The sequence below is a fragment of the Globicephala melas genome, chromosome 20, assembly GCF_963455315.2.
Source record: "Globicephala melas chromosome 20, mGloMel1.2, whole genome shotgun sequence".
Taxonomy (NCBI): domain Eukaryota; kingdom Metazoa; phylum Chordata; class Mammalia; order Artiodactyla; family Delphinidae; genus Globicephala; species Globicephala melas.
The window spans coordinates 23,321,620-23,347,937 of NC_083333.1; the positions used below are offsets into that span (position 1 = coordinate 23,321,620).

At 45.0% G+C, this 26,318-nt stretch overlaps 1 protein-coding gene across 5 annotated transcripts in view; it reads left to right on the forward strand.

Moving 5' to 3' along the window:
- The window catches only part of MAP2K6 (mitogen-activated protein kinase kinase 6), a 128,655-nt gene that overhangs the window by 38,400 nt on the left and 63,937 nt on the right, over nt 1-26,318 (forward strand). The window lies entirely within an intron of this gene.

The window sequence follows — 26,318 nt, forward strand, 5'->3', positions numbered from 1 at the left end:
ATGCATCACTTAGCTTTCTGATTCTCAGTTTACTTGTCTTTAAAATGGACCCCATTGAAATACTGTGAAAGCTAAATGGACACGAGCACAAAGTTCCTAAAAATCCCTGATCTAATGGTTCCTTTGTTCTTCTTTATCTTATACTTGTTAACATAGGCTAGAAAATCTATCATCTGGATCTTGTTAGTTGTGGGAGGACCCACTGTATAGATTTGCCTGGGACTGAGTGGGTTCCCAGGGTGTGGATTTTCAGTGTTAAAGCCAGGAATGTCCAGGGCAATGCGGAATGAGTTGGTCACCGTATTTAGTGGAGCATTTTGGAACCTGACTATGGTTGGCCTGGGGGAGTGCCTATACATTTGCTCTCTGGGGGAAAATAGTATCTAGGCTTTCTGACGACTCTTCTGTTCTTTTAAAGGGAAAGAACTTGGTTGGGAATGGCCTGGGATTTGTGTTGAGTCTTATTTTAAAGTAGGGCAACCTTATGTCTTTGGAACTTTAATTGATACTAGAAATTGTCCTGAGTTAACCTTCTCTACTGTAATTATCAGATCTTTAAACTCACTATAGTTTGGTCTGCTGAGCACTACACACCTAGGACTTTCCTAATGCAGAGCTAGTAATCTGAGGATGAGAAGTTGCTGTCAGTGTTCATAGAGAGATGCTTGGTGGGACCGAGAGCTCTCCGTGTGAGATACAGACATCTGGGGTGATGTCTGAACTAAATGACCTTCCCCCTCATTCCTGCCCACTAAGCCCTGTTATTCTGCCTTTGCGCCGCCCCTGCCTGGCCTCCTGTCTTCATCTGAGCTGACTGCTTTGTTTTGGAGGCCACACGTCTCTGTGGGCGCTCTGACACCGCCTGCTCCCTTACGCGGCTGCTAAGTATCTCCCTCCCTTACGCAGCTGCTAAGCATCTCCCTCTGTTACGCGGTGGCTAAGCATCTCCCTCCCTTACGCCGCTGCTAAGTATCTTCCTGCAAAACACCTCTCATCATCCTCCTGCTCTAAAACTGCCGTTGCTGCTTCCTTCTGGCGCCACGAGGAAAGCCAGCTTCTTAGCTTGGAAGCTCTGCCTGACCTACTGCCTGACGGGCCACTGGCTCGAAGCCCTTTCACAATCCACACCTTTGCACCTGCCGCTCCCTTTGACAACACCCTTTTCCTTTTCCACCTGGACATTATGGACCCAAAGCCCTTTCACAATCGACACCTTTGCACCTGCCGCTCCCTTTGACAACACCCTTTTCCTTTTCCACCTGGACATTATGGACCCATCCTTTTGGACCCAGTTCAAGTGCTCTCTTCCCTGGGAGACTCTGCAGCAAGAGTTCCTGCCTCAGAGAGACCTTAGTACCTTTCTATAGTGGTGGCTTCTTTTGTTGAAGGATACAGCTTGGGGATTTACAGAATGAGTGTGTGACTCCCTACTCTGCCTGGAATTGCCTTTGTGCACCAACAGTGAACACTTCAGGAAGGACTCCCATTGCTAAGCCCTGTAATGGTGTTTCCTCTCTCTTATCCAATGCCTGTTGGCATGTTTGTCCCCCATGTTGAGCAGCATTCAACTGGGAATCCTCAGTGCTTGGCCCACCGTTCCGCATGATGCTTGAGTAAATGGAGGAGCCCAGTGTGGCATTTTCATGGGGCTTCCTCTCCTTTTCAAACTACATCCTTTGCTGGGGCCCTGTTATCCCTAGTGTGGTCCCTGGACCTGCAGACTAGCAGCCTGGCGACAGCAGAGAGCTTGTTCGAAATTCAGGGTCTCCAGTCTCCCCCGAGACCTGCTATATCACAATCTGCATTCTACCAACATCCCCAGAAGATTCAGAAGCGTGTTAAAGTCTGAGAGATACTGCCTTAGGCTCGTTTCAAGTTACGGTGCCATTACCACCTCGAATACAGTCACCCTTGAATGCGGGTGATTCAGAAAAACTTACAGTTCTCCCTTCCTTCCTTCCTTTCCTTCCTTCCTTCCTTCCTTCTTTCCTTCCTTATTCCCTCCCTCCCTCCCTTCCTTCCTAAAATGCACATTCATAGGACCTGCCCTAGACCTACTAAATCAGAATCCCAGGGCCACAACCTTTGAAACAAATACCCCAGGAGATTTCTATCAGCCTGAAGTCTGAGAACCACATCCCAGGGCATTTCTTAGCTGTTTAGTTGTCTCTGATTTCCACCAAAATGTGGACTTATGAGGCCTGTCATCATACTTAGTGTTAACTCTGCTGAGGTCTGCGTCCCTCTTGCTCTCAGCTGTGCTGTCCTTCTCCTGTTGCCTCAGGTTTCCACCTGGCTTTCATCCCGTTACTGGAATATTCCTTTATCTTGCATTAAACAATGCAGTGTCTCCCGGTTTCAGGAAAACAGAGACGAGACATTTTTGTTTCCATCTGTTGCCTTTTCTGGTCATTGTCCGCGTCTCTGTGTGTGTCACTCCTTTTAGGTCCATCGTATGTTGCCACTGTCTCTGTTTTCTTCAGTTTCTCCATTTTCTCTGCGCCCATGCAACTTGTAGTGCCTCTAGTCTGGCATCTCTTCCCACTTCACCACCAAAACTCTTCTTACAAAAGTCACCAGAGACGTCTTTATTTTCTTATTCACTGACCTTTTTTTTTTTTTTTTTTTGCGGTACGCGGGCCTCTCACTGCCGTGGCCTCTCCCGTCGCAGAGCACAGGCTCCGGACACACAGGCTCAGCGGCCATGGCTCACGGGCCCAGCCGCTCCGCCGCACGTGGGATCCTCCTGAACCGGGACACGAACCCGTGTCCCCTGCATTGGCAGGCGGACTCTCAACCACTGCACCACCAGGGAAGCCCTCACTGACCTGAGTGCTTTAAAGCAGACCTCTTAGAGGTTTGCAGCCCCATAAAAAAATCACGTATCATGGTTCTGACTTGCTTTGCTGTCAGAACCATAAATGAATTCCTAATTCACTTAATTACCAAATTTCTTCAGGTAAATTAGAGGTTTGCAGCCCCATAAAAAAATCACGTATCATGGTTCTGACTTGCTTTGCTGTCAGAACCATAAATGAATTCCTAATTCATTTAATTACCAAATTTCTTCAGGTAAATTATTGCCTATATTATTGTTGTGGAACTGATTCTGACTAGAATCTCCCCTTGTTTTATAGAATGCATTCATATTTGGGGTAGCTAAACAAGTCGTTATCTTCTCTTTGAGAACTGTAAACTACATCTTTAAAATTCAGTGGAAGAGTAGATGCTGAGGTTGAAAGGAGATAGAATAAGAAGGCACCAAAGGCAGGGCATCTTTCTGTTTTATTCGGGGGCACCTTTCAAAAAGATATGTACATATTACCTTCCTTCTTCCTTCTTTCTCTCCCTTCCTTCTTTCCTTCTCTTTTTCACATATTCAGCAGACATATTCCAGGTGGTCCATTCAGTACAGTACAATGAAACAAACATGGTCCTTGCATTTAAGATACTAAGGGTTTAGCACGGGGCAGTCTTGTCACCAAATAAATAACACAACTTGCTAAGCATACAGGAAAGGTGAGGGTCTGATGGCCGGGGAGGGAGCGATGCAGATGGGGTGAGTGGAGAGCAGGCGGAGACTCACTAGGAGGGACCTTGCTGGAGCTGAATCTCGAAGGGGCAGCAGGTGTCCTGGGCTGCAGCATCAGGAGCGCAGAGGCAGACGTAGTTCGGGCACTGCACCCTCACCAGCAGGACCCCGAGGTGTCTTGAGGGAGTACTGACAGACGAGGCTGGGGAAGTCTGGGCGAGTAAGGGGGACCACAAGTCTGGATTTTGGTGACCACACGGCTGTCACAGCTGCGAGGACCGTGGGTGGGAGAAGTGCATTCCTGAAAGGTGGGAGATCATTGAGAAGATCCGAGCAGACTGCAGCTCAGACTCACATCTAGCCTGGGATTCGGTGTTGGGAAGTGGCCCGGTGTCCCAGAAAACGTGAGCACGGGTGAGGGGCACAGGGAGAGGACGGGCTGGGGATGGACCCTTGGGTCAGGGCAGACTTCGATGGGGAGAGTCGAGGCAGAGTCGCTTAGAGAACGAGGAGGAAAACCTGTGTGGTACAGACTTAAAACGCCCACTACCTTGTCCAGCTACTTGTAAGAAAGCCCTATTTCTAGCGACACAACTCCTGTCCCCCCATTCCTTCACCTCCCGGAGGCACTCAGAAAGGGGAGCACCCCGTTTCGTCGTGACAGCTGTTGAAATGACGAGACGAAAGCTCTGTGACTTCCCACCACCGTTTGCCCCTGTGTTACCGGCTCCCCGTGGCCCCCACGGGCCCGCGTGTGACATGGTTTCTGAGCCTCCAACCTGCACGCGGGCACAGCCAGCAGCACGTGGTCGCAGTGGGACGGAGGGAGTGAGAGAAGCGACTTCCCCTTGACCTCATCCCTTCCGCCTTCCACAGACGTTTCTTTCTTCCACGTTTTACAGCCGACTCTGCGTGCATTGTTGGGTCCATGCTCCCGAGGGGTGGGAGACACAGCTCCTGGGCCGCTGAATGGCCTTGCTTTGTCCAGAGGCATGTTTGTCCGACTGTTTCTGGGGCCCGACAGGGTCGTTTTTGTTCTGGGAAGAGTTGGTTTGAGAAAGCGGGCTGCTGAGAGGGCCGTCTCCGGGGCTCCCAGGAGCTGCCTTTCACCGCCCCGAGGCGGCCCTCGCCCGGCAGAGGTCATCCGAGGCCGCTGCAGTCTGTCCCCAGCCTAACTCTGATAGTCACGGAAACTGTCACCAACTTAACCGGCTTCGTAGTAGCCAGGAAGGAGCCCAGGCCAGCAAGATTCCGTTTTAATTGTCAATCACACATTACAAAAAAAAAAAAAAAAACCCCAGCTGTGTACCACCTTTCAGAACTTTCCCTCCGTGGTTGGCAGTCAAACTGCTTTCTTTTGCAGAAAGCACGATGTCAATTTTAGTCAGAATTTACGTGTAGAAATTAGAAATCAGGCAGTTTGGAAAGGAAGGTGCAATTAGTGAGGTTTTCAGCTTGCATTTGGAATGAATCACACACGTTTGGGATCGCGATGTGCAAACATCGTGCTGCATTTTCCTTCTCGGGCCCTCCCGCTTCCTCGCAGACCCCTGGGCACATTGCAGAACCCTTTACAGGCTGGCTTTGGATACAGCCAGGGAGAACGAGAGGCCCTCTGCCTCAGTTATTAGCAGGGAGCAGGTTAGCATCTTCTTGATGGGGGCATGGACCCTGGTCTGCTGACCTGTGTCGCAAGAACACTCCAGCAATGAGGAGATGCTTGGCTGCTCTCTGTGGATTCCAGAACACGCAGTCCTACCATAAAATGACAGCAGAACACAGTGTGCTATCGAGTGCTACTGGGTTTGTGTTGAGCCATCTACTTTTCCCCGAGGGCCATGATAAGGATGGTTTCTTCCAGTGAATTCTAGGCCCGCAGCCTAAAGGACTTCAGGTTCAACTCCCAGTTCTACCCTGTGTTAGTTTGATGGCCTTGGGTAAAGTTCTTAACCACTCCGAACTACAGTTTCGTCTTCTTTACGTCTCTGTGCCAGGGATATTTTTTCCCTGTATGTGTCACCCTGTGTGATTGGGTCCCGGCCTCGTTTCTGGGCATCTCTTGTCCTCCATGGAGTCTGGGCTCCCTTCCACTTAGACTCTCCTCCAGTCCCTCACTTCCCCACATCTACACTCTTGTCCTTACTGCTTTCCTTCCCTTTCCCCTTAGAATGTTCTGTTCTCCATATTTGCCTTTTTTTTTTTTTTCTTTTTTTTTTTGCGGTATGCGGGCCTCTCACTGTTGTGGCCTCTCCCATTAAGGAGCACAGGCTCCGGACGCGCAGGCTCAGAGGCCATGGCTCACGGGCCCAGCCGCTCCGCGGCACGTGGGATCTTCCCAGACCGGGACACGAACCCACGTCCCCTGCATCGGCAGGCGGACTCCCAACCACTGCGCCACCAGGCAAGCCCCCATATTTGCCTTTAAGAAATCATGTTTTTAAGACTTAGCTCAAATGATAGCTCAAGGATAAAGTTTTCCCCAAAGGCTCCTTACTATTCAGGAAAACATGCTGAACGTACAGATGAAATTATATGATGTCTGGGATTCACTTTCAAGAAGTCTAGCGGGGGCAGGGCTGTAGATGAAGCAAGACTGGCCCAGAATCCGTAATTGTTTCATCAGGGTGATGGGTACTTAGGGGTTCATTAGATGGTTCTCTTTTGTGTATGTTTACATTTTCGTATAATAAAAGGCAAAAGAAAAGTTGTTTTAATCACCCAAACCAGGGGTGATCTACTCCCGCACATGTGTGCCGCTTGCTTGTGGCCGTTCCTTTTGACATCTGCTTCCTGTTAGGGCAGTTGATTAACTAGCTCAGTAGTTAGAAGACCATGCATCCTCATTTGTTCAGGACAGTCTTGGGCAACTCCTTTGTCCTGCATTCCATCTGGTTTAGCATTTACCCCAGATTTTTTATTTTTATTTTTTAAAGTAAACTGTCATTATTTAGTAGATGCATTAAAACAAGCCAGGATGAGCTTTACAGACGACCACTTGCAGTTCTTGGCTTCTGCCATGATCTCAATGCGTGCGTGGGGTTTAATGCGGCAAGCGGGATTTTATGTTAAGGCGCAGACACAGCAACGTCTTAGGTCTCCTGTCCTTGCCTTTCATGGAGAGAGAGCCTGCAGGGTGCTTGCTTCCTGGTAAACCCGAGCGGCCAGGGTTGGCTAGCTCCTTCCCGTCCTGGGGGGGAGGCCAGTATTTGTCTTCCCTGTGGTCCAAGCTGTGGTCTGTGAGACCTAGCGTTAGGGGCTTGATGGCTCAGAAACTGACTTTTAAGTGAACACGTGCCGAGAAAAATAATTCTGCTTGTGTCGTTTTGTAGTGTTCAGCTAATCAGTACGAAGTATTTTTCTACATTTTGCTTTAATGTACATATGTATATACATACATATGCGTTTTAATACATATTTTGAAGAAAACAGGTTTGAATTGTATAGGTTCACCACGGTGAAACCAATCTGCTGATCAATAAACAAATATTAACATATTGTATAATTTTTATTGTTTTTCATACTGTCTTTCAATCACAAAAGTGTCCCTATTTAGGTGATAAAGTACATGATCACCATACTCCATAGTCCAGAAAATGGACTCTGAAATTAAATTTTTGATCCCAAACCCCAGCTCTGGGGCATGTGAACTATTTCCCCTATTAGAGACTGGTTCTCTCATTTGTAAAATGGAGATGGTAATAGTTGACTATAGAATTTTCATGAAGATTAAAGGAGTTGTTACATGTATAATATTTAGTATAGTGCTTTCCCATTTATAAACACTCCATCACTGCTAATTATTATTTTTAGTTTGGTATCTTTTTATATCCTCTGCTAGATTATATGCTCACTTAAGAGAGGAGACGTTTTGTTTACTTTTAGAGACCCCCCTCACAGAACCCAGCACATAATACCTCCTCCTTGAAAATGTTTGTTGATTGAATAATGAATGTCAGACAGCTCTTTTAAATGACTGGGACCATTTCTGAGCCGCAGTCTGTGCGTGTGAGATTGAGCAAAGTCCACGCAGGAATTCCAGATTCATTCCATCCTCGTTGGGACCCCAGCTGGGCTAACTGAACTGGCTACCACAAACACCAAGTCTTAAATAAAATGCTGTTACTACATTCTATAAATTGACAAGTTACAGCCTGCCCGCTTAGCTCCCTTATTTACGTTTTTACCATCCTCTTGCATTTTCTATCAAAAGCAGCCTCATTTGACCTTTAAAGCTCAGCAGAGGCAAACACTTCATCTTGCTTTAAGATCCCCAGTGTATGTGCCTTCATTCAGATGTTTATTAAGCACCCTGCGATCTAATTAGCAGCAGGTTGAAAGAAGGAAGGCCGCCTTCTGGTGCTCCCTCGTGCTGACTCTGTTGACTATACAGCGGAGGAGCTGGGGCTCAGGCGGAGGGTTCGCCCATCCTAGCGATGCTGCTCTGTTCCCGTTCCTCTCGGCCATTTTCCCTTCTCCTTGGAAATGGGCTGCCCTCCTCTTTTACCCCCTCCCTGCCAGCACCTCTTTGCCTCTTATGTTAAAGGCACTTCATAAACAGTGGTGCTAAAAAATTGTAAGAGGCTAGTTAGTATGGTTACTTTTATTAGGATCTCCGCTTTCCCAGCAAGTTTCTGGATCTTTCTCCCCATCCCGTACCTCGATTCCTCGGCCAATTCCTTTCTGGAATTCACTTCTCAAGCCATCGGTGCCACATCCCTTCCAGTGGTTTGAATCTAGGAAAGACCTTGCACCTGCTGTCAGAGCAAAAGCAAAAATCCTGTGCTCTCCGCATCCTGAGTTGAAATCTCACAGACTTGGTGTATGGGTTAAATGCATTATTCACAGGACTAATTATATGTCCTACAACAGCCTCAGTTTGCTCATCGGTGATGGATAAGATGACTTCCACTCCCTTAAGGCCTGTTTCAGCTTCAAAGATCTGTGACTCACTTGTTATCAGTTAAATGGGCATTTTGTAGGAAACTCCCTGTTGGAATACTGTGTATCTATAAAAATAGATTCAGAGCTGTAAACGATCAGGTTAACAGGTGAACTCCTGATACGCCATCTGTTTTGTTAAGGTAGATTCTGCCATGAAATCTGTTAAAGGCACTGTTATCAAAGCAGAAAAGTGCATCCTCGTATCTACATGGATTTCAGTAAGGATCAGTAATGACTCATGAACGGATCATCTGACTGGACACCACTCTGTCCTTCTGGTCACTGCTCTACTTGAAGCTGGATATCACTCAGCCAATTGTCTCCTCACACCTGCATCATCTGGCAGGTGTAAAGGTTGCTCGATCAGGCAAAGACTATGGGATTAAGAAAAGGAAGAGTGACCATTTATAACAAACATACATAGGAAAAGACTAGAAAATGTTGGAATCTGTGTCTTAATGCCTCTGAGGGAGAAATCCTGAGCTCGTGTGGTGTTATATCTAATACTGAAAAGCACCTCCTTGGTCTGCTCTGCAGGCATCACGGCCGTTTGGCGCTCATGGGCTGATGTTTGTTAGGAAGCGGGAAATCTGTAGCCAGGAAGGTGTGGGATGATCGAGGGGGAAGAGGAGGAAAAGGGGTTGTTTGCAGCTCTGAAATGCCATTGTGGTGAGTTTCCTTTCATTGTGTATTGATCGGTTCTTCTAGAGGAAGGCTCTGGACTGAGTCCCTTTCCATGTTCACTGCTGCTAGGTTGACGATGAAGCAACGGTTTTAGACTTGCACTTTTTGGTGAGACAACTGGGACCATCCTGGAAACACTCTACTACAGAAATGTGAATATGCTCATATCTGTGAACAGCAGTACCTCTCAAATCTTGGTTGCCTGTCCAATCCTTTCCTGAAGGTTTAGATTTAAACAGACAGCTGTTTGCGGGTGCTCCCTCAGCCTCACTCTACTCCAACCCAAGCTCATCTCTTCCCATCTTTTCGAATTTGCCTCTCCTGTGTTCTCGTTCTCCGCTGGGACCTGCCTTTCCTCTCAGGAAGACCTTTTCAGCTCATTTTTCCGGCTCTCCATCTTTATGGTTTACCGATCAAGTCCAGGCTCCTCTCTTCTCTCACGTGGACCTCCGCGGTTATCTCTCAGCCACTTTTTCTGTCTCCAGGCTTGTTCTCCATCTCCATCTGCTCTCCATGTGCCACCAGAATGATTAAAGAAGTCATTCAGCAACCACTTACAGACCAGTCGCCCTCTTTTCAGGGCTAGGAATAAAACAGTGGAGCAACCACTGTTTCTGCTCTCACGGAGCTTATTTTCTAGTGCTGAAGACAAACAAAGCCATGTCACGTACACAGACAAATAACTAACATGTTTATAAACTGCACTGCATCACAGAGGAAACAAACAAGGATTCGAGGTGGAGGATAAAAGGGTGGACACGCTTCGCTGTGTAGATAAGCAAGGCTGTCCTTGACGATGACATTGAAGCTGAGATCTAAAGCATGAGAAGGAACTAGAACGGAAAGACGTGGGGAAATCAACGTTCTGGGCAGAAAAATGGTTTGTGCAAAGACCCTGAGATGCGTGAAAGCTTGGGGGGCCTCAAAGAACTGGAAACTGGAAGAGAATGAGAGTGGTTTAAGGTGGGATCAGAGAAATGGGCAGGAATTGTCTCACACAAGGCCTTGTAGCCTATAGGAAGGAGTGCATTTTACCCAAGTTCCATGCAAAGCCGTTTAGGAAGCCTAAGCACAGGAGCAGTTTTATCGAACTTACATTTCATGATTGCTCTTGCTTCATGGAGCATGGGTTAGGGGAGGATGAAAGAGAAAGTGTGGAGGCCAGGGAGAAGGTGGTTCCGGTCCAGGTAAGAGGTGACAATGGTGTAGACTGAGGCGTTAGCCAGAGAGGTGGAGACAGGAGCAGGTTTGGAATCACTTTGGGAGGTAAAGTCAATGGGGTCTCCTGTTTGACTACACATGAGGACAAAAGAACAGGAGGAGGTTAAGGACAGCTGGTTTGAACAAGTGGGTGGAGGAGGTCATCTCTTGAGACGAAGAAGATTTGGACCCTTCTGTCTTCCTCGCCCACTTTTAAGGACTCATGTGTTTAGACTGGGTGAATGCAAACAATCGAAGGGATCCCCGTCTCAAGGTCTTTAACCGTAAACACAGCAGCAAAGTTCCTTTTGCCGCGTAAGGTCACATGTTCACAAATTCTGCGGATGAGGAACTGGAAGTCTTTGGAGGGCGGGAATATTCTGGCTACCCCAGCATTTGATTAGAGTAAAATGAGAAAAGTGTCCACAGCGGTGTTTGGTGACCTTGACAAGAGCCTTATCAGGGGTGCGATGGCAAGGGACAGTAGATCGTGGTGGGTTGAGCAAAGAAAGGAGAAGTTAGGAAGTAGAAACAACGCAGTACTGTGCAGACAGCTCTTAACGAATAGGAGTTATGAGCGGACGGGGATGTGAATAAAGTGAAGCATTTGTTACGGCAGGTGCAGGAGCCTAGCTGTGTGTTCACAGGCATAAACCAGACAAGAGTAGCATGATGGCGATGCTGGGGAGCGCTGTCAGAGGAGCAACACCTGAGGCGCTGGAATCCTTCCTAGGACGGGAGTGGATGGATCCAGAGGCAAGTGGAGGCGGGGGCCTCGGATGGAGAGGACTTGCCTGCTCTGTAGAGAAGGGAAGGAGGAGAAGATGGACGCTTCGTGACCCTGTGATGGGAGACAGGTGAGGTCTCATCGCGCACCTTCCATTTCTTCAACGACGTAGGACACAGGGCCACGGTTGAAGACAGAACTGTGGCCGCACCAGTTCGCCGCTTCTAACCTTTCCGTGGTTCCGTCTGCTCACCTCTGATGTCGTCTCCTGGCTCCGTCGCCTCGCGTGCTCCGTACAGCCGTGCCTCTCCTCTCTGCTGCTGACCAGTGTTTGCTCGCTCCCTTTACTGGGATGCCTTGCCTCTTCCTCTCCCCGCCCCCTCCCTCGACCTCCGTGCACACCTCTGCAGGAGCCAGCCTGAGACACGCCTTCACTTAGGTGGGTGAGTTGCTCAGGTTCTCTCAGAGCTCCCCCGTCACGCTCCTGTCACTCCGAGTATAATTACTTGCTGTGTGTCCGTCGTCTCTACTAAAACGTGAGTTCCCTGAGGGCAGGGGCATGTCTCTTTCATCTCTGTTTCCATAGCACTTAGCACAGTGGCCACACATTGTGAAAGTGTTGGTTGCACTTGATAGTCTCCTAGCAGGTAAACTGATTGAACATAGATCAAAAAATATCAAAGTAGGATAGAAAAATACATCCATTCACTGCCCAGGAACTGTAATGCTGCTCTTCACTGACGTGTTGTCACTTCCTTCTGCCCACTCCTCACAGCTGGATCTCAGCGAGCTCAAGCACCCTGCTCAAGATTACGGCTTAGTCATCTTTGTGTTGCCGTTACTTGGCACAGGGCAAAGCCTGTCGGAAGCTAAAGATGCTTAACGATTTCGTATTATTTTCAAATGATTTTCTGTTTCTCTAGAAGCTGTAGTATCTAGCAAATCTTCCTTTCCAGGGCATGTTCCCTGATCAGCCTTTAGAGAAAATGTGTCCGATACAACCCTCATTTGGATCTCTGCTCGTTTCAGAGGTCTTGGTTTATTCTAAGTGGGTTGACTGTAAGTTCTGTGAAGCTGAGTGACTTAGCACATTGTTTTTCAGCTTGTTGTTTTTTTTTTTAAGTGTCAAACATATTTCACCCTTGCTACTAAGGCACGCTAGCTATGCAATTGGTCACTTAATAATTACGTATAAATAGACATCTTCACAACCGGTGTTTGCAGTGCTTTGAATGAAATATTTTGCAACTAAAAAAAAAGTTTACGAAACTGTGGTTAGTGTCTGCAGAAAATATTCACAATAAAATGCTAAGGGATAAAAGCAGTATTAGAACTGCGTACACAGTGGGGTCTTAATTTTATGAGGAAACTCTATATCTGTGTTAGTATATATAGTTATAAGTATGTATACCAAAATGTCTGCAAAGTCATGCACCAAAATATTAACGCTGGCTTTGCCTGGGTGGCTGGAATTTATTTGGGTAATTTTAATTTCCTTCTTTGTACTTTTCTTTATTTTCTGAATCTTTATATATAATAAATATTTTCTACTTTTGAACTCAGGAAACCTATGGTATTTGTTGTTAAAAGTAACCCGTTATTCTTTAAGCCTCCATGGTAAGGTATCTTTTTAAATTTATTTTTATTCTTTATTTTGGCCAGTGATGGAGAGAGCAAGAAACAGGAGTCCTAGATTTGAAATGTGTTTTTAGCCAAGAGGACTTAGAGAATGAAGGGTAATGTACATAAATGATTTTTGACCTAGGAGAGGATTTGCAGATGACTTAAAATATAAGAATATGATCAGGGCTCAGGAGATTTTCAAGCGGTGCCCCGTCAGATCTGCTGGATTCCAGCCTCAGCAGATGTTCCAGTGGTTTCTTAGGAGGGCCTCTGTCTACCCTGGTATGTGTGATTGCAGCAAGACTGTCTGAATACAGCTCGATCCCCAAGACCAAAATAGTCCAGTGAGTCACTTGGATATATTCTGAACCAAAGATTTAAAAACCAAAGCATGCAAATGGCCCTCCTGCCTCAGCTCAGAGTAAATGTCAGTTAGTTTTGATGGCAAGGTTACCAAAGTGGCTATTGCTCAAGACAGAGTCTTGTTGGAGTGAAGACAGATGGCTATCAACTCTACTTCAATTAAAAATAAATAAATAAAAAATTAAATTAAAAGACATTAAAAAAAAAAGATAGATGGCCCCTTCTTTGTGGGTGAGGACTCCATGTTACAGTGTATTATGGTATGCTATGTTATTTTCATTACTCTTTTGTATTCTCTGTGACGTTTAACACAATATAAGCAACATGCAAAGTGCTGGATAAAGGACAGACACCAAAGCAGAGGAGAGTAGTGTTATCAAGCACGGGCTGAGCAGGGCGCCATGCACCTGACTGGCTGGGACTGCCCGTCTTCACACCTCTTGTCTTGGTTTCATCGTGAACAGTATCCTCTTTCACTCTCAAAAGTGTCCCGTGTGGGATGGTCATTTTATTGGGTCACCCTGTGGCCGAGGTGGCTAAGTAAAATCTAGAGCCGTGTTTTCATCTCTGTCTGAACAGCAGTTGTCTGCCTGGCAGAAATATCAGGGCCATGCCCAAGGGCACACGCTTTTTAATGCCACACCCTCCTCCCTACCCTGCCCTGACTGCAGTAGATGCCTTTGTATTAAGCCTTTTCAGATAGATAAATAGAACTGTTGAAGGAACCCTGGAAGATTAAAGCTCTGGACAAGTTGATCTCTTTCTGTAACCACAGCTGGGCCAGATGGTGGTCATACTTCTAGGACTCTGAGCGCTGCATTTGGAGCCAATGGGATAAAACCCTGAAAACACATTGAAACTGACAAGCTGCCTTGACTTCTGTTCTTTGGCTTTTAAACCATAGATTTTCCTCTTCTTCATAACAATTTGCTCTTCTGTTTCCCCCATTCCTTTGTAGACTCCCTCTCGGTCCCCTTTTCCTTTAGAAGAATGAGTGCTGAACGGCAGCATGGCTAATTCGCTGAGGATTTAGCCTCCCTTAATTGCCCTAGGAGCCAGGAAAATCAGTCTCTGGAAACAAGCTCAAGGAGGATTCACACTGAGACAAGCATTTGTATTCTGACAAAGGCTGTGCACTTTTCTGTTCCTGCCCTAGGAGCAGAGGTGTAATAAATGAAATTGGGAAAAACTTCTGCATATTCTGAATTAGGGTTTCAGTTCCTGGAAACCTCTTGTGCTCTGTAAATTTAAGATTAGGGATTGTGCTGGTTTAAAACAAAAATGGTGCTAAAATTTTCTTGGGTCCATGCGCCCTCTGAGAAAAGATGATAGCTGAGGATCCTCTCCCCGGAAAATTAGGCATGTGACACACAAAGAAAATTCTCCCTATAATTTCGGAGGATTTGTGTTGCCCAGTTCACTCTACGGATTGTAGGTTAACGCAGCAGATCCAGTTGGTCGCCGCTCGGATATCCGTGCTATGTCGCCGCCCTGCCTTCTTTGTATCAGTAGCCCTATTTTCTTCTGGTATGTCACCTCCTCCATGTGTTTTGAGGAGAGGCCCTGACCCCAGCGCCCAGATGGAGGTGATAGGGAGGATGGTTGTTCTAAGCCAATCACGATGGTCCCATGCCTTTTTCCAGAGATGGTTCTGGCAAACGTTTGTGACACTTTGTTGGCGTCTTTATGCTGGGGAGCTTTGGGGCAAAATCTCATCACTCTTAAAATGAGAAACATACAGTAGTATGCAGAAAGCCATCTTGACACTCTTTCTGAGGTATTATAGCAAATAAGAGAAAGCAAGCAAATGAGAGAAAGCAAGAAGAACTCGGTGGAAATGGATTGGAATGGGCCATAAAACATGCACATGGATGTGTGTATGTGTATTCATATGCAGAAGTGAATACCTATGTGATTTTTTATGTCGGGTGTATGTATATTTGTATGTTTGTATCTGTATATGTGCACACACATTGATATATTTCCTGCCTCTGATCGATTGATTGATAAAAGGGCCAAGAAAAAGTGATACAAAGTAACAGTGAACACACCTAGTACACAGATCTCAACACCATTGCCCACTGACAGGAAGCAAGTCTCCTTGCAGAAATTCCAGGGATGGGTCTTTACGGGGAGGGGGAAGGGGACGCTGGGACGAAGTGAGACAGTAGCACTGACATATACACGCTACCAAATGTAAAATAGATAGCTAGTGGGAAGCTGCTGCATAGCACAGCAAGATCAGCTCGGTGCTTGGTGACCACCTAGAGGGAGACGCAAGAGGGAGGAGATGTGGGGATATACGTATGCATAGAGCTGCTTCACTCTGCTATACAGCAGAAACTAACACAACATTGTAAAGCAATTAGACTCCAATAAAGATGTTAAAACAATTCCAGGGGACTTCCCTGGTGGCGCAGTAGTTGAGAGTCCGCCTGCCGGTGCAGGGCACACGGGTTCGTGCCCCGGTCCGGGAGGATCCCACATGCCGCAGAGCGGCTGGGCCCGTGAGCCATGGCCGCTGAGCCTGCGCGTCCAGAGCCTGTGCTCCGCAACGGGAGAGGCCACAACGGTGAGAGGCCCGCGTACTGCAAAAAAAAAAAAACCAAAAAAAACAATTCCAGGGATGGGGCATGAATTGAGGTGTAACCAGAGGAGCAGGTCGCTTTTCTCAGGCTGGGGCCGTAACCGAGCCTTTGGAAGAGGCCATCCCACCATTCAGCTAAGTGGCTGCTTTTGAACAATGAGGTTTGTGATCAAGCCGGCGGATCCCTTGGTCATACACTCATTGTTGCGCCTCCTTGGACATAAACTCAGCCCCTTGGTTTGCCGCAGTGTGGTGTGGGCTCCCACGCTGGTAGGTCAGGCATTCTTACGTCCTGGGCTGTGCGCACGCAGAGGCGTTCCGTGCAGAGAAGGCAGACCCGCATTTGGAGTGGGTTGCTATGGATTCCAGTAAGCATTTTGCTGTCTCCTCCTTCCCTTCAGGGTGCAAGTGGTCTGTCGGTAATTAACCTTCCACCAAGGGGCCGGCTGATCCCCTTGAAGGTGCTGTAGGGATTGACATCCATCTCCACTGCTGGTTGGTCAGACATCCCCAGTGGCAATGGCTAGGTCGTTGGTAAGAGGGGGCCCATATTCTGGACCCAGGCGTAGCCTCCCTCCCTGCCACCTGAGCCGTCCCATTCACGGGTCCCTTGTGCCAGCAGCGGAGGCACTGAGTGCAGGAGGCTGGCTGATGTCCATAGGAGAGTCGTGCATTCTTCCAAGCGCCCCTCAAGCACCGGGGCTCTGCTGATTCCCACGGCTCCAGGGCAGGTCCGACTGCACCACAACCTACACATACTGACTCCGAACTCAGAGCTTGAAATAGAGGCTTGTGTACAACAGACTTGTTTGTCAGTGCGACCTCAGTAAGGAGGAGGGACTAGTGGATGAAGCAGGGATGGAGGGAGAGCAGCAGACCGACAGCTAATGTTTAACACCATCTCTAAGAGCCTCGGAAATGAACCTCAGAGTCGTGTGCCCTGCGCACCACAGGGGTTTCATCACTCCTGTCCAGCGTGGTTTGCTGATCACAGGTGGCCCCAACATGCTCGAGCCCCCAGCTTCTGCGTGTCGGCAGGCCCATCAGCTTCCTTGGTGTCTGAGAACTCTTCCAGCAGGAGCCCAGAGACGGGAGAGGAGGTACTTTGGCTCCATCCGTGTGGAAGCTGGTCAAAACCTGTGCTGAACTGGAAAGCCACGTGAAGAAAGGAAGTGGGTGGGGGGAGGGTGGGGAGATGGGGGGCGGGGGGGGGAGGATGGAGAGATGGGAGGGGGTGGGGGGGAGGGTGGAGAGATGGGAGGGGGCGGGGGGGAGGGTGGGGAGATGGGAGGGGGCGGGGGGGAGGACGGGAAGATGGGAGGGGGCGGGGGGGAGGGTGGGGTGATGGGGGGTGGGGGAGGGTGGAGAGATGGGAGGGGGCGGGGGGAGGGTGGGGAGATGGAAGGGGGCAGGGGGGAGGGTGGAGAGATGGGGGCGGGGTGGGGAGGGTGGAGAGATGGGGGGGCGCCAGACTTGTCTCATGCACACACTCCGCTCCAGATGGTCAAGGAAGGAAAATTCAGAGTGTGGGCAAAGCACACCTTCCTCCACCCTTATCTAGCCGTGATACCTTGGATTATTGCCTGGCCAAGTTCAGTCGTGTGGCGTCAGGCAGCCTGCAGCCTGGCTACCACGGAGCTAGGAGATCCTCTTGAGTCCCGGGGATAAAGACTGGGAGGGGTTTTGAGCTGAGCTTCACGTTCAATGTATGTGTCTCCATTTTTCTTCCCGGGTCAGATCAGGCTGTGTTTCAGCTTGTGCTTGCACACACATTCAGTTCACTGAAAAACGATGTGGCCGGTAAATGTGCAGAGGGACTGTGGTGTGGCCGGTGATCCCAGCCTCTGCCGGAATGTCCAGGACAGGTTGCTTCCTGCCGGAAAGAGACTCCAGTAGCCAGAGCGACTTATTCTATTTCAGTAATAAATCTTAGCCCTAGTTAATGGCCTACGTATTCAAAGCAGTGTTAAATATGACAGAATTTCAGTACCACCTTAGAATGTGAACAGCTTCTCGGAGCCATATGTAACAGATTCTGACTGATGGCGAGACTATTTGGGGAGCTAAGCCTGGGAAATGTGCTTCTACTTTCTATAATATGTCTTTGGCTGCACAGTTACTTGGTGTTTGCTCTTCCCCGGCACAGAAGGGTTTGGAGAGTTAACCTGATATTCCCAAGTTGAAAGATTTCATACTTGATTTTGTAAAATTTAAGAAAAAGTCATTTAAAAGAACCATTCAGCTGTTTATGGAGCTTATTTTCTTGAGAGGTAAGCGTTCTAAAGAACTGAGTATCGTTTCCTAGAGTTTCACATCTCCCTTTGGCCCCTTCATGTTCTTTCACTTTCCTTCCACAGCACGTGGAACACCGTGGTTGTTCCTCTTGCTGCTTGTGGCTATCTCTGTGCCCCTCCTCTTTGTCATAAGACATTCTGTTCCTCCCACCAGCCCCAGCCTGTTTGCACCTTGGCACACGGGGAGAACAGGACTCTTTGCAGAGTCTAACCCCTGGGACGGTACTAGTTTCAGCTTTTCAGAGACCAAAGCCCTGGCCCAACAGGGCCCAGCTTTTGGATACTGAGGCAATGGGGAGAAGGAGCGATGCATTTAACTTCAGAGGTGGTAGTCTGTGGCATAGAAGGAGGAAGCTCTCGTGGCATCTTTCACTATAGCCCCTGGGAAGTTTGGAAAAGTTCCATTTCATTCTTACTTTTTTGGATCCTGAAATAAGAGTCTGTAGGACAAGTCAGGAATACAGAGATTGGTAGGAGAGACAAAGAAAGGGAACAACTCAAGTCTCCCTGGAGAAAACTTAAACCTCCAGAGCAGGTAAACAAACAAAATGCTTGTTGGGAAAACAAAATCATTCGAAAGTAATAGGAAAAAAAGAATTTAAAAAATAGCGTTTCTTCCTGATTTAAGATAAAAAGCAATTAAGTGTTAGGGTGGAAAAGTTGGATCTCTAGCTTGGGCTTTGGGTTCAGACCTGGATGGGAATACATTCCTCTGTGTTTGAGTATCCAAATTTCCTAATGACCCACCCGCATGACCATATTTTAACTTAATTACCTCTTTAAAGACGCTGTCTCCAATTACGGTCTGAGGTGTTGGGATTAGGACTCCAACATATGAATTGTGTGGAAGGGGTCATTCAGCCCGTTGTACCCTCTGCTTTCAGTTGTTTTGGGTATAAACTCAGAAGAACTGCTAGATCGTACAGTAATTCTCTTTCTAATGTTTCGATGAAATAGCTTATTTCTGTAGAGTGACTATGAGACTCAAAGGCATATAAAGGGCACGGCATAGGGTTGGGCTCAGAAAATGTTAACTGTATTAGTCGTATAGGCCATAAACTAGTCTGACCACAGAATTTTCCGGCAAAGAAATCGAGTCCAGAAAAGTTAAGCAACTTATGACTCCAAGTTTCTAGTTAGCAGCACACTCAGGAAAAGAACCTGGGTTCTGACGACGCCAAGACTCGACACCACCACACACCACTTCTTTCCAGTCCTTTAAAGACTGTTCTGTTACTTGTTATTAACTACTTACTGGCTTTTATGGCATTTGATTTTATTCTTCATGTTTTAAACTTAGTTTTCTGAATAGGTAATATATTTACATGGGTCAAATTGAAAAAGTATACAAAGATTTAAAGTCTATTGTCTTTTTCCCACTTTCGTCCTCCAATATCCTGGCTGCTCTCCCATTTGCAACCAATATTGCTATTTTCTAATGTGTTGCACCTACTTCTTCACTGAGTCCATCCCCTATTGTACATTTGATGTTACGGGCAGTGCTGCATTGAATAAATTTGTACATACATCATTTCAATAAGAGGGAGGTGTATCTGTAGGATATAGGGCTAGTGGTGGAATTGCTAGGACAAAGGGAATGTGCATTTGTAATATAGATTTTTGTCAAACCACCCACAATAGGGCTTATACCAATTTACACTTTTACCATCATCTTAGGGAATTTTAAATAACAAGGAGAAATTACTATACTATTCCAGACCCTACTTTATTTATCTAGTGATGGTTGTCTACATGAGGCGTTGGCAGGAGTCAAGGCAAAATCAGAGGACATTCCCCTCAGGTCAGGAACAAGTCAAGGACGTTCGATTTTGCTGCTTCTATTCAACAGTATATTGCCAGGGCAATTAGGCAAGAACATGAAATAGAAGCCAGGCACATTGGAAAGTAAGAAGTAAAGATATCACTGTTATATATAGAAAATCCCAAGGAATCCACTAAAGAACTATTAGAACTGATAAGCCAGTTTAGCAAGGTTGCAGGATACAAATTCAATACACAAAAATCAATTGTGTATTTGAAAAGCAATTTGAAAATGAAATTAAGAAAAACAATGCCATTTATAATAGTGTTAAAATGATAAAATATTTGGGAATAAATTTAACAAAATAAGTGCAAGTCTTATACTCTGAAAGTTACATTGTCAAGACAAATTAAAGAAAGCCTCAGTAATTAGAAAGCTATACCATGTTCAGGAATCAGAGCATGGAGTATTGTCAAGATGGCAATACTCCCAAATTAATCTACAGATTCAATGCAATCCCATCAGAATTCCTGCTGGCTTCTATGCAGAAACTGACAAACTGATCCTAAACTTCATATGGCAATTCAAGGACACAGAATAGCCACACAACCTTGAAAAAGAACAAACTTTGAGAAATCACACTTCCTGATTTCAAAACTTACTGCAAAGCTACAGTAATCAAGACAGTTCGTACTGGCATGAGAATAAACATACATCAATGGAATCAAATGAGAGCCCAGAAATAAACTCTGATTACCATCAGTTGATTTTCAACAAGCGTCCCAATATAATTCAATAGGGAAAGAGTAGCCTTTTCAGCAAATAGTGCTCGGACAACTGGATATCCACATGCAGAAGAGTGAATTTAAGCCCCCTCCTCACACCACATACAAAATTACTTCAAAGTGAATCAAAGACCTAAATGTAAGAACTAAAACTCTACAATCCTTAGAAGAAAACAGGTGTAAGTCTTCATGACCTTGGATTAGGCAATGGTTTCTTACGTATGACAACACACCCACAGGCAACCAATGAAAAGAGAGAGAAATTGGACTTCAGTAAAATTAAAAACTTCTGTGTGGCAAAAGACACCATCAAGAAAGTAAATAGACAACCCACAAAACAAGAGAAAATATTTATAAACTATGTATCTGATAAGGGACTTGTTCTAGAATATGTAAAGAACTTTTGCAACTTAATAATATAAGACAAGTAATCCAATTAAAAAACAAGTAAAGAATTTGAACAGACATTTCGCTGAGAAGATATATAAATGGTCAATAAACATGAATTATGCTCAATGTTATTATCAGAGAAATGCAAATAAAAACCACATGAGATATCACTTCATATCCGCTACGATGACTGTTGTCCAAAAAACAGAAAATAAGTGTTGGTAAGGATGTAGGGAAACTGGAACTTTCATACATCGCTGATGAAAATGTAACATGGTTTAACTGCTTTGGCATTTTCAAAAAAGGTAATGTCTGGACCTATTGTAGACCTTGGGGTTTGCAACTCTGGAGATTAAGAATTCCAACTCTTTAGTAGCAAACTTTCTAAAATTTATTGAAGAGTAAAATGCATCGTGTACTCACATATGGCCTTTGAGATTCATGGATGGTTCTTGAGCTGGGAACCACTTCTGACTCTTCTGTTTCCAGGTTTTATGATGAGCAGCTTTGGAATGGGGAGGTTCTGAGAAGAAATAAGGAGGGTTTAGAGCACATCTACCGACTTTCCAGCCTTACATAACTGAGTTGCTTGTTGGAATATTCTCTTGTTTCTCATAGAATATTAGCTACTTCCTCAGGAGCTCATATACTGCAAGAGTCCTTGGTAAGATTTCATTTGAAACTATAGGAACCCCCTCTGCTGACCTATTCTGGCTGTTTCTAATGTTCCTTGGCCTCGTGTTTCCTGGACCCCATGGGAAATCGTGGCAGAACCCCGTTATGTGTCAGTACTTCCCTTCACATAGAATTTTGTCTTTGTTGTCCCTCTTAATGTCCTTCTTTGTTCTTGTCTTAAAGAGGGACCCTCCACTCCTTTCTCTGAGTCTAAACTCTCTCCTCTGGGCTGTGGATCCCACCACGTCCCCTGGGATTTTGCCCCATCGGTGCTGTTTCTCTGGTCTCTGTCTCCCACTGGATTCTTTCCTTGGCTGGATTCTTGGTCAAATTTCCCATCGTTTTTTAGAAAGCAGTAACAAAAGTACAAAAAACCCCAACACCAAAACTTCCCTTAGATCCTGATTTCTTCCTTAATATCCTATGTTCTCTTTTTCCCCCCCATAGTAACCTTATTTTGGGGAAAGTCTGTGTCTTTTCCTATTTTCATTGATGGGTACCTTTGATGAAGAGCCTGAGGTTTCAAAGTTACCAGCCCTGTGCTAAAATTAAGTCTAGAACATATCATACCTAGAACAATTCTGGGTGGGAACGCAGAATGAGACTGCAGCAAGGAGGAGAGAGAATTCTCTAAATGGTTTTCCCAGGCATTGTGCTAGAAGCCCAATGACCACATGTGGACTCGTGTTCTGGTTACATGGACAGATGCAGGGAGAGCGTTATTTGGTATAAGCCCTAGTTTGTTTGTTTATTTATTTTTTAGGCATTGGAGAACAGAGTGGCATCCTGGAGAGAAAATACTATCCTTAGTAAGAGACAGGAGTTCTTCCTACGCAGAAAGTGCCCCAAGATGGTTGTGGAGATGTATTTGGTTTTGTGCATTTAGTTTAGTTTGAATGTTAAGGTTTCTGGCATGTAGCTAGATCTACGAGGCTCAGTGGCCTTGAGTGTTTAGTTGAGCCTGAGACTGGTGAATCCGCCAGGAGGAAGTAAGAAGCATGAGGTGAGATTACTGTCAGGATGAGGTGATCAAGGAATTCACTAGTGAACTAAGAGCCCCTTCCTTGTCATTGAGAGGGATATCACCACACAGCACGAGTATCACTGAGACACAGCATTCTGCAAACAGTAGCCACAGTCACCACTCTGAAAGAGTCACTTGACTGATACACTCCTGCTAAATGTAATTTAAGGGAATAGGGAATAGGCTTATCAATTTCAACAGAAACCCCCTTAGGGAAGAGGTGTTAGTTTATAAACACACCACCGAGCTCTCTCATAGTAGGAAACTTTATGATGTTATCAATAAAGCTGGAATAGTGCTCCTGTCAAATACCAGAGTGCCATTTAACGAGAAAATGACCTACTATACAGATGGAATGTTTTCCATTTTAGCATCAGGGGAACTAAAGTCCAGAAAGGTTAAAATGTCTTGGGCAAAGTTCATGGCAATATGGCTTTTCAGTTGAGTCTGGATCTCCCGATAGACCTAGGTCATGTCACAATACTTCCTGGTAAACAGATTTATAGCTTGCATTTCTTGTCTAGAGAAGTCTCCACACAGAAGTAGAAAATCTATATAGGAGATTTAATCCAGGACTTTTTCCTCTGCCTCTCAGATTTTTTTTTTATCCTTTTAAAAAAAATTTTTTTAACATCTTTATTGGAGTATAATTGCTTTACAATGGTGTGTTAGTTTCTGCTTTATAACAAAGTGAATCAGCTATACATATACATATGTCCCCATATCTCCTCCCTCTCGCGTCTCCCTCACACCCTCCCCATCCCACCCCTCTAGGTGGTCACAAAGCACCGAGCTGATCTCCCTGTGCTAAGCGGCTGCTTCCTACTAGCTATCTGTATTACATTTGGTAACGTATATATGTCAATGCTACTCTCTTTGTCCCAGCTTACCCTTCCCCCTCCCCATGTCCTCAAGTCCATTCATTCTCTACGTCTATGTCTTTATTCCTGTCCTGCCCCTAGGTTCTTCACAACCATCTTTTGAATTATTATTATTCCATATATATGTGTTAGCATATGGTATTTGCTTTTCTCTTTCTTACTTCACTCTGTGACAGTCTCTAGGTCCATCCACCTCACTACAAATAACTCAATTTCGTTTCTTTTTATGGCTGAGTAATATTCCATTGTATACATGTACCACATCTTCTTTATCCATTCATCTGTCGATGGACACTTAGGTTGCTTCCATGTCCTGGCTATTGTAAATAGTGCTGCAGTGAACACTGTGGTACATGTCTCTGTTTAAATTATGGTTTTCTCAGTGTATATGCCCAGTAGTGGGATTGCTGGGTCATATGGTAGTTCTATTTTTAGTTTTTTAAGGAACCTCCATACTGTTCTCCATAGTGGCTGTATCAATTTACATTCCCACCAACAGTGCAAGAGGGCTCCCTTTTCTCCACACCCTCTCCAGCATTTATAGTTTGTGGATTTTTTGATGATGGCCATTCCGTGAGGTGATACCTCATTGTAGTTTTGATTTGCATTTCTCTAATGAATAGTGATGTTGAGAATCCTTTCATGTGTTTGTGGGCAATCTGTATATCTTCTTTGGAGAAATGTCTATTTAGGTCTTCTGCCCATTTTTGGATTGGGTTGTTTGTTTTTTTGATATTGAGCTGTGTGAGCTGTTTGTATATTGTGGAGATTAACCCTTTGTCAGTTGCTTCATTTGCGAATATTTTCTCCCATTTTGTGGGTTGTCTTTTCGTCTTGTTTATGGTTTCCTTTGCTATGCAAAAGCTTTGAAGTTTCATTAGGTCCCATTTGTTTATTTTTGTTTTTATTTCCATTTCTCTAGGTGGGTCAAAAAGGATCTTGCTGTCTAGATCCTTGATTGATGTCATAGAGCATTCTGCCTATGTTTTCCTCTAAGAGTTTTATAGTGTCTGGTCTTACATTTAGGTCTTTAATCCATTTTGAGTTTACTTTTGTGTATGGTGTTAGAGAGTGTTCTAATTTCATTCTTTTACATGTAGCTGTCCAGTTTTCCCAGCAGCACTTATTGAAGAGGCTGTCTTTTCTCCATTGTATATTCTTGCCTCCTTTGTCATAGATTAGTTGACCATAGGTACATGGATTTATCTCTGGGCTTTCTATCCTGTTCCATTGATCTATATTTCTGTTTTTGTGCCAATACCATACTGTCTTGATTACTGTAGCTTTGTAGTATAGTCTGAAGTCAGGGAGCCTGATTCCTCCAGCTCCATTTTTCTTTCTCAAGATTGCTTTGGCTATTCAGGGTCTTTTGTGTTTCCATACAAATTGTGAAATTTTTTGTTCTAGTTCTGTGAAAAATGCCATTGGTAGTTTGATAGGGACTGCACTGAATCTGTAGATTGCTTTGGGTAGTATAGTCATTTTCACAATATTGATTCTCCCAGTGCAAGGCACATGGTGTATCTCTCCATCTGTTTGTATCATCTTTAATTTCTTTCATCAGTGTCTTATATTTTTCTGCATACAGGTCTTTTGTTTCCTTATGTAGGTTTATTCCTAGGTATTTTCTCTTTGTTGCAATGGTAAATGGGAGTGTTTCCTTAATTTCTCTTTCAGATTTTTCATCATTAGTGTATAGGAATGCAAGAGGTATCTGTGCATTAATTTTATATCCTGCTACTTTACCAAATTCATTGATTAGCTCTAGTAGTTTCCTGGTGGCATTGTTAGGATTCTCTATGTATAGTATCACGTCATCTGCAAACAGTGACAGTTTTTCTTCTTCCTTTCCAATGTGGATTCCTTTTATTTCTTTTTCTTCTCTGATGGTTGTGGCTAAAACTTCCAAAACTATGGTGAATAATAGTGGTGAGAGTGGGCAATCTTGTCTTGTTCCTGATCTTAGTGGAAATGGTTTCAGTTTTTCACCATTGAGAACAATGCTGGCTGTGGCTTTGTCATATATGGCCTTTATTATGTTCAGGTAAGTTCCCTCTATGCCTACTTTCTGGAGGTTTTTTTTTTTTTATCATAAATGGGTGTTGAATTTTGTCAAAAGCTTTTTCTGCATCTACTGAGATGATCATATGGTTTTTCTCCTTCAACTTGTTAATATGGTGTTTCACATTGATTGATTTGCGTATATCGAAGGATCATTGCATTCCTGGGATAAACCCCACTTGATCATGGTGTATGATCCTTTTAATGTGCTGTTGGATTCTGTTTGGTAGTATTTGGTTGAGGATTTTGCATCTATGTTACCAGTGATATTGGCCTGTAGTTTTCTTTTTTGTGACATCTTTGTTTGGTTTTGGTATCAGGGTGATGGTGGCCTCGTAGAATGAGTTTGGGAGTGTTCCTCCCTCTGCTATATTTTGGAAGAGTTTGAGAAGGATAGGTGTTAGCTCCTCTCTAAATGTTTGATAGAATTTGCCTGTGAAGCCATCTGGTCCTGGGCTTCTGTGTGTTGGAAGATTTTTAATTACAGTTTCAATTTCAGGGCTTGTGATTGGTCTATTTATATTTTCTATTTCTTCCTGGTTCAGTCTCGGAGGGTTGTGCTTTCCTAAGAATTTGTCCATTTCTTCCAGGATGTCCATTTTATTGGCATATAGTTGCTTGCAGTACTCTCTCATGATCCTTTGTATTTCTGCAGTGTCGGTTGTTACTTCTGTTTTTTCATTTATAAATCTATTGATTTGAGTCTTCTCCATTTTTTTCTTGATGAGTCTGGCTAATGGTTTATCAATTTTGTTTATCTTCTCAAAGAACCAGCATTTAGTTCTATTG